This window comes from Bufo bufo, chromosome 3 (genome assembly GCF_905171765.1).
Source record: "Bufo bufo chromosome 3, aBufBuf1.1, whole genome shotgun sequence".
In the NCBI taxonomy this organism is placed as follows: Eukaryota; Metazoa; Chordata; class Amphibia; order Anura; family Bufonidae; genus Bufo; species Bufo bufo.
This window is the reverse complement of record NC_053391.1, coordinates 20,196,777-20,204,782: the sequence shown is the minus strand read 5'-3', so window position 1 is coordinate 20,204,782 and position 8,006 is coordinate 20,196,777.

Below are 8,006 nucleotides of genomic sequence, written 5' to 3'. Positions count from 1 at the left end.
GTTCTATCTGTCACCTTTTACATAGCCCCCTATTCAAGCAGCACTACCATCTTGTACTGCTTTAGGGGGATTTATACAATTTAAGGAACACCACTTTGGGAGGATGCTTATATGCCATTCATTTGCATTAGGTGTGTATACACGTTCCAACACACAATGCAATTGTCCCTGTGTATATTTGTGCTAAATATACAGGGGGCCTGGACTGGCGATCTATGTGCTAATGGGACGATGGGATCTGTTTTCCTCATTGGACCAATGTAGACATCTTCCTGTCATTATAGCTTTAAAGATGATCCCCTCCGGCGGGTCCCTAGTGTTGGACCACATCGGTGCCAGGCTGATGATTCTCGCCACGGATTGGATTCCCTCTTACATGGAGCATGCGCTAACTCCCGGGAGTTCTACAGCTCATCTGTGCGCTCGCCAAGTCAGACGGTGTGATCATAGACACGCCTCCAATTCTGATTGGTGTTTGAATCGGCGCACACCCCCGGGAGATGGGGCCTCTGTGATATCTACTCGACGTGTTTTCAGCCGCGTTAGGCCATTACAGCGCTGGAGCCTGTGCACGCAACAGTGCAGGGCATTTTCTCCTTACAGGTTATCATAATAAGCTCCTGGCGACACGAGGCACATCCATGTCACATAGAAACGTGCTGAGCCATTGTTAATTATTGTAGGACACGGTTCTTTAGACAGGGTGTGAGTGTGAATGGGCAGCTTACCTTTGCAAGGGATATTACTGGCAACGAGTGTATATGTGGTTTAAACGCCTCAGGACCGCCGTACGCAGGATTGCGTCCTGGCGGCGGCCCTGTTATTCTGGGTGGACGCGCCGGCGCATCTTCTTGCGAGACGCAAGATTTCCTGTGAACGCGTGCACACTGGAGCGCGCGTTCACAGGAACCAGAGGTAAACTAGCTGATCTACAGCGTGCCAACGGCAATCGTTTGCTGGCAGGCTGTAGATGCGATTTTTTTAACCCCTAAAAGGTATATTAGTCTATATGGGGTGATCACCCTCCTGTCATTGATCACCCCCTGTAAGGCTCCATTCAGACGTCCGTATGTGTTTTGCAGATCCGATCCATGGATCTGAATGGAGCCAGCCTTACAAGGGGGTGATCAGGGTGTCTATATGGGGTGATCACCCCCCTGTAAGGCTTCATTCAGATGTCCGCCCCCTTCATTCAGATGTCTTAACTGTACAGAGGAGTTATTTGCTACCCCTCTCTGTATAGGTTGGAGACTGGTTGCCTGATGGTCACAGACTGTGACATATAGGCCTTTTGCCCCCTTTTAAACAGACTTTTAATAAAGGTTTTTATTTTTTTATTTTAACGTTCATCAGGCTGTGATAGTATTAGTATTTAGAAACGTCTACCCACTTATCTCTTTACAGTGTGAATTAAGTTTTTATTTTTTGTCACAAGTTAGTGGAATATGAGACTTTGTAAGAAAAATAAAATAAAAAATCATCATTTTCCGCTAACTTGTGACAAAAAATAAAAGGTTCTATGAAATCACTATGCCCATCAGCGAATACCTTAGGGTGTCTACTTTCCAAAATGCGGTAATTTGTGGGGTGTTTGTACTGTCTGGCCATTGTAGAACCTCAGGAAACATGACAGGTGCTCAGAAAGTCAGAGCTGCTTCAAAAAGCGGAAATTCACATTTTTGTACCATAGTTTGTAAACACTATAACTTTTACCCAAACCATTTTTTTTTTACCCCAATTTTTTTTTTATCAAAGACATGTAGAACAATAAATTTATAGAAAAATTTATATAGAAATGTAGTTTTTTTTAGAAAAATTTTACAACTGAAAGTGAAAAATGTCATTTAAAAAAAAAAAATTCGTTAAATTTCGATTAATAACAAAAAAAGTAAAAATGTCAGCAGCAATGAAATACCACCAAATGAAAGCTCTATTAGTGAGAAGAAAAGGAGGTAAAATTATTTGGGTGGTAAGTTGTATGACCGAGCAATAAACTGTGAAAGTAGTGTAGTGCAGAATTGTAAAAAGTGGTCTGGTCATGAAGGGTGTTTAAGCTAGGGGGGCTGAGGTGGTTAAAGCAGAAGCCCCACAGTGCTAATGCGGGAGTGTGGATGTTGATTAGGCTGGCTTACTGAAAACGTAGTACGCAACAACTGCTGACGCCGTATGCTGTATGGATGATTGGTTACAAATTACAGATCAGACCCATATACTGCTTACTACAGGCAGTGCTGTTATATACAGAGTACTATAGATAGGCGAGGTGCCACCACTATGCTCGTAGTTGCCAGGCTGTAGTGACAGACAGAGGATTGCTGCTGTTATACCCTAGCCAATACAAAATTAAGGACTGTGCCCTCATCCCTGACCTTGCATACAAGTAGCACTACATTGCTAGCAAGATTTAGGGTTTTCTCCAGACTTCATCAGGTGTAGTTGGTTATACGCTATCCCTCTCTACACCAGATAAGTTTGGTTGTCTGATATTTACAGAAAGTAATAAACAGAATTTTCCTCTTTTTTAAACAATTTGTAATAAAACTTTATTATTTTCTTTTAATACGTTCTTCAGGCTGTGTGATGATATAACATCATTGGACGTACACCACCATATTTATTTATTGTGAAATAGTTGGATGAGTGCACGCTTCGGTGTTCAATTGCTCACAGAATGACTGACGAGAAGTAGGAGGGCGAGGAGCAGGAGCATCAGGACCAGTAGATGATGGGAAGGACAGACGGCTCCCTTCGGCTGAGGTGGTGGAGCCTTCACTGCCTGAAATTGAGTGCAAGCCACAGGGTGATGCAGATGAAGGGGAGCTATACAAATGTGATATCTTTGTAATCATGCTGACCAGTAGAATAAGGAGAACAGTTCAGTTTTACCATATAGACAAACTTATGGCATATTTTTTTTCCAGTTTCCCACTTTGGAGGCAATAATAAATGGTGCCATTAGAAAGTAGAACTTGTCCTGAAAAAATCAAGCCCCCATACGGCTTTGTGATTTAAGAATAAGCATGGTATGGCTTCAGAAAAGCAGGAAGGAAAAAACTAGAATGGAACATCACCCAGTCCTAAAGGGGTTAAACTTGCTATAAAAGTTATGAGCATAATAATATATTACATTGTATTGTACAAACCCAACTGGTTTTGGTACAAATGAATGAGTTAAAGGGTGTTTCCCACAATGCTCTTTTGAAATTCAATCTTGTAGTTTATATTTCTCCCTGGGAACATTACAAGAAAGAACACATCATGAGCGCTCCACAGCTGCCAAATGTCATACCATCTAAACGTTATAATTAGAGTTGAGCGAACACCTGGATGTTCGGGTTCGAGAAGTTCGGCCGAACTTCCCGGAAATGTTCGGGTTCAGGATCCGAACCCGACCCGAACTTCGTCCCGAACCCCATTGGAGTCAATGAGGACCCGAACTTTTCGGCACTAAAAAGGCTGTAAAACAGCCCAGGAAAGAGCTAGAGGGCTGCAAAAGGCAGCAACATGTAGGTAAATCCCCTGCAAACAAATGTGGATAGGGAAATGAATTAAAATAAAAATAAAATAAATAAAAATTAACCAATATCAATTGGAGAGAGGTCCCATAGCAGAGAATCTGGCTTCACGTCAGCAGAGAATCAGTCTTCATTTCATAGCAGAGAATCTGGCTTCACGTCACCCACCACTGTAACAGTCCATTGTCATATATTTAGGCCCCGGCACCCAGGCAGAGGAGAGAGGTCCCGTAACAGAGAATCTGGCTTCATGTCAGCAGAGAATCAGTCTGCATGTCATAGCAGAGAATCATGCTTTACGTCACCCAACACTGGAACAGGCCACTGTCACATATTTAGGCCCTGGCAACCAGGCAGAGGAGAGAGGTCCCGTAACAGAGATTCAGGCTTCAAGTCAGCAGAGAATCAGTCTTCATGTCATAGCAGAGAATCAGGCTTTACGTCACCCAACACTGGAACAGTCCATTGTCAGATATTTAGGCCCAGGCACCCAGGCAGAGGAGAGAGGTCCCGTAACCGAGAATGTGGCTTCATGTCAGCAGAGAATCAGTCTTCATGTCATAGCAGAGAATCAGGCTTCACGTCACCCACCACTGGAACAGGCCACTGTCACATATTTAGGCCCAGGCACCCAGGCAGAGGAGAGAGGTCCCATAACAGAGATTCAGGCTTCATGTCAGCAGAGAATCAGTCTTCATGTCATAGCAGAGAATCAGGCTTCACGTCACCCACCACTGGAACAGGCCAATGTCCCATATTTAGGCCCAGGCACCCAGGCAGAGGAGAGAGGTCCCATAACAGAGATTCAGGCTTCATGTCAGCAGAGAATCAGTCTTCATGTCATAGCAGAGAATCAGGCTTCACGTCACCCACCACTGGAACAGGCCAATGTCACATATTTAGGCCCAGGCACCCAGGCAGAGGAGAGAGGTCCCGTAACAGAGATTCAGGCTTCATGTCAGCAGAGAATCAGTCTTCATGTTATAGCAGAGAATCAGGCTTCACGTCATCCACCACTGGAACAGGCTACTGTCATATATTTAGGCCCAGGTACCCAGGCAGAGGAGAGAGGTCCCGTAACAGAGATTCAGGCTTCATGTCAGCAGAGAATCAGTCTTCATGTCATAGCAGAGAATCAGGCTTCACGTCACCCACCACGGTAACAGTCCATTGTCATATATTTAGGCCCCGGCACCCAGGCAGAGGAGAGAGGTCCCGTAACAGAGATTCAGGCTTCATGTCAGCAGAGAATCAGTCTTCATGTCATAGCAGAGAATCAGGCTTCACGTCACCCACCACGGTAACAGTCCATTGTCATATATTTAGGCCCCGGCACCCAGGCAGAGGAGAGAGGTCCCGTAACAGAGAATCTGGCTTCATGTCAGCAGAGAATCAGTCTGCATGTCCTAGCAGAGAATCATGCTTTACGTCACCCAACACTGGAACAGTCCATTGTCAGATATTCAGGCCCAGGCACCCAGGCAGAGGAGAGAGGTCCCGTAACAGAGAATCTGGCTTCATGTCATAGCAGAGAATCAGTCTGCATGTCCTAGCAGAGAATCATGCTTTACGTCACCCAACACTGGAACAGTCCATTGTCAGATATTTAGGCCCAGGCACCCAGGCAGAGGAGAGAGGTCCCGTAACAGAGAATGTGGCTTCATGTCAGCAGAGAATCAGTCTTCATGTCATAGCAGAGAATCAGGCTTTTACGTCACCCAACACTGGAACAGGCCACTGTCACATATTTAGGCCCTGGCAACCAGGCAGAGGAGAGAGGTCCCGTAACAGAGATTCAGGCTTCATGTCAGCAGAGAATCAGTCTTTATGTCATAGCAGAGAATCAGGCTTTACGTCACCCAACACTGGAACAGTCCATTGTCAGATATTTAGGCCCAGGCAGAGGAGAGAGGTCCCGTAACAGAGAATGTGGCTTCATGTCAGCAGAGAATCAGTCTTCATGTCATAGCAGAGAATCAGGCTTTACGTCACCCAACACTGGAACAGGCCACTGTCACATATTTAGGCCCTGGCAACCAGGCAGAGGAGAGAGGTCCCGTAACAGAGATTCAGGCTTCATGTCAGCAGAGAATCAGTCTTCATGTCATAGCAGAGAATCAGGCTTCACGTCACCCACCACTGGAACAGGCCAATGTCACATATTTAGGCCCACGCACCCAGGCAGTGGAGAGAGGTCCCATAACAGAGATTCAGGCTTCATGTCAGCAGAGAATCAGTCTACATGTCATAGCAGAAAATCAGGCTTCGCGTCACCCACCACTGGAACAGGCCAATGTCACATATTTAGGCCCAGGCACCCAGGCAGAGGAGAGAGGTCCCATAACAGAGATTCAGGCTTCATGTCAGCAGAGAATCAGTCTTCATGTTATAGCAGAGAATCAGGCTTCACGTCACCCACCACTGGAACAGGCCAATGTCACATATTTAGGCCCAGGCACACAGGCAGAGGAGAGAGGTCCCATAACAGAGATTCAGGCTACATGTCAGCAGAGAATCAGTCTTCATGTCATAGCAGAGAATCAGGCTTCACGTCACCCACCACTGGAACAGGCCACTGTCAGAAATTTTTAGGCCCCGGCACCCAGACAGAGGAGAGGTTCATTCAACTTTGGGTTGCCTCGCAATATAATGGTAAAATGAAAATAAAAATAGGATTGAATGAGGAAGTGCCCTGGAGTAAAATAATATATTGTAAAGGGGAGGTAGTTAATGTCTAATCTGCACAAGGGATGGACAGGTCCTGTGGGATCCATGCCTGGTTCATTTTTATGAACGTCAGCTTGTCCACATTGGCTGCAGACAGGCGGCTGCGTTTGTCTGTAATGACGCCCCCTGCCGTGCTGAATACACGTTCAGACAAAACGCTGGCCGCCGGGCAGGCCAGCACCTCCAAGGCTTAAAAGGCTAGCTCTGGCCACGTGGACAATTTGGAGACCCAGAAGTTAAATGGGGCCGAACCACCAGTCAGTACGTGGAGGGGTGTGCACAGGTACTGTTCCACCATGTTATTGAAATGTTGCCTCCTGCTAACACGTTCCGTATCAGGTGGTGGTACAGTTAGCTGTGGCGTGGTGACAAAACTTTTCCACATCTCTGCCATGCTAACCCTGCCCTCAGAGGAGCTGGCCGTGACACAGCTGCGTTGGCGACCTCTTGCTCCTGCTCTGCCTTCGCCTTGGGCTTCCACTTGTTCCCTTGTGACATTTGGGAATGCTCTCAGTAGCGCGTCTACCAACGTGCGCTTGTACTCGCGCATCTTCCTATCACGCTCCAGTGTAGGAAGTAAGGTGGGCACATTGTCTTTGTACCGGGGATCCAGCAGGGTGGCAACCCAGTAGTCTGCACACGTTAAAATGTGGGCAACTCTGCTGTCGTTGCGCAGGCACTGCAGCATGTAGCCGCTCATGTGTGCCAGGCTGCCCAGAGGTAAGGACAAGCTGTCCTCTGTGGGAGGCGTATCGTCATCGTCCTGTGTTTCCCCCCAGCCACGCACCAGTGATGGGCCCGAGCTGCGTTGGGTGCCAGCCCGCTGTGAACCTGCTTCATCCTCATCCTCCTCCACCTCCTCCTCATCCTCGTCCTCCTCGTCCTCCAGTAGTGGGCCCTGTCTGGCCACATTTGTACCTGGCCTCTGCTGTTGAAAAAAACCTCTGAGTCACTTCGAAGAGACTGGCCTGAAAGTGCTAAAAATGACCCCTCTTCCTCCTCTTCCTCCTGGGCCACCTCCTCTTCCATCATCGCCCTAAGTGTTTTCTCAAGGAGACATAGAAGTGGCATTGTAACGCTGATAATGGCGTCATCGCCACTGGACATGTTGGTGGAGTACTTGAAACAGCTCAACAGGGCACACAGGTCTCGCATGGAGGCCCAGTCATTGGTGGTGAAGTGGGGCTGATCCGAAGTGCGACTGACCCGTGCGTGCTGCAGCTGAAACTCCACTATGGCCTGCTGCTGCTCGCACAGTCTGTCCAGCATATGCAAGGTGGAGTTCCACCTGGTGGGTACGTCGCATATGAGGCGGTGAGCGGGAAGGCCGAAGTTACTCTGTAGCGCAGACAGGCGAGCAGCAGCAGGGTGTGAACGCCGGAAGCGCGAACAGACGGCCGCACTTTATGCAGCAGCTCTGACATGTCGGGGTAGTTGTAAATGAACTTCTGCACCACCAAATTCAGCACATGCGCCAGGCAAGGGATGTGCGTCAAACCGGCTAGTCCCAGAGCTGCAATGAGATTCGCCCATTATCGCACACCACCAGGCCAGGCTTGAGGCTCACCAGCAGCAACCACTCGTCGGTCTGTTGTTCTATACCCCGCCACAACTCCTGTGCTGTGTGAGGCCTGTCCCCCAAACATATGAGTTTCAGAACGGCCTGCTGACGTTTACCCCGGGCTGTGCTGAAGTTGGTGGTGAAGGTGTGTGGCTGACTGGATGAGCAGGTGGAAGAAGAGGAGGAGGAAGCTGAGTAGGAGG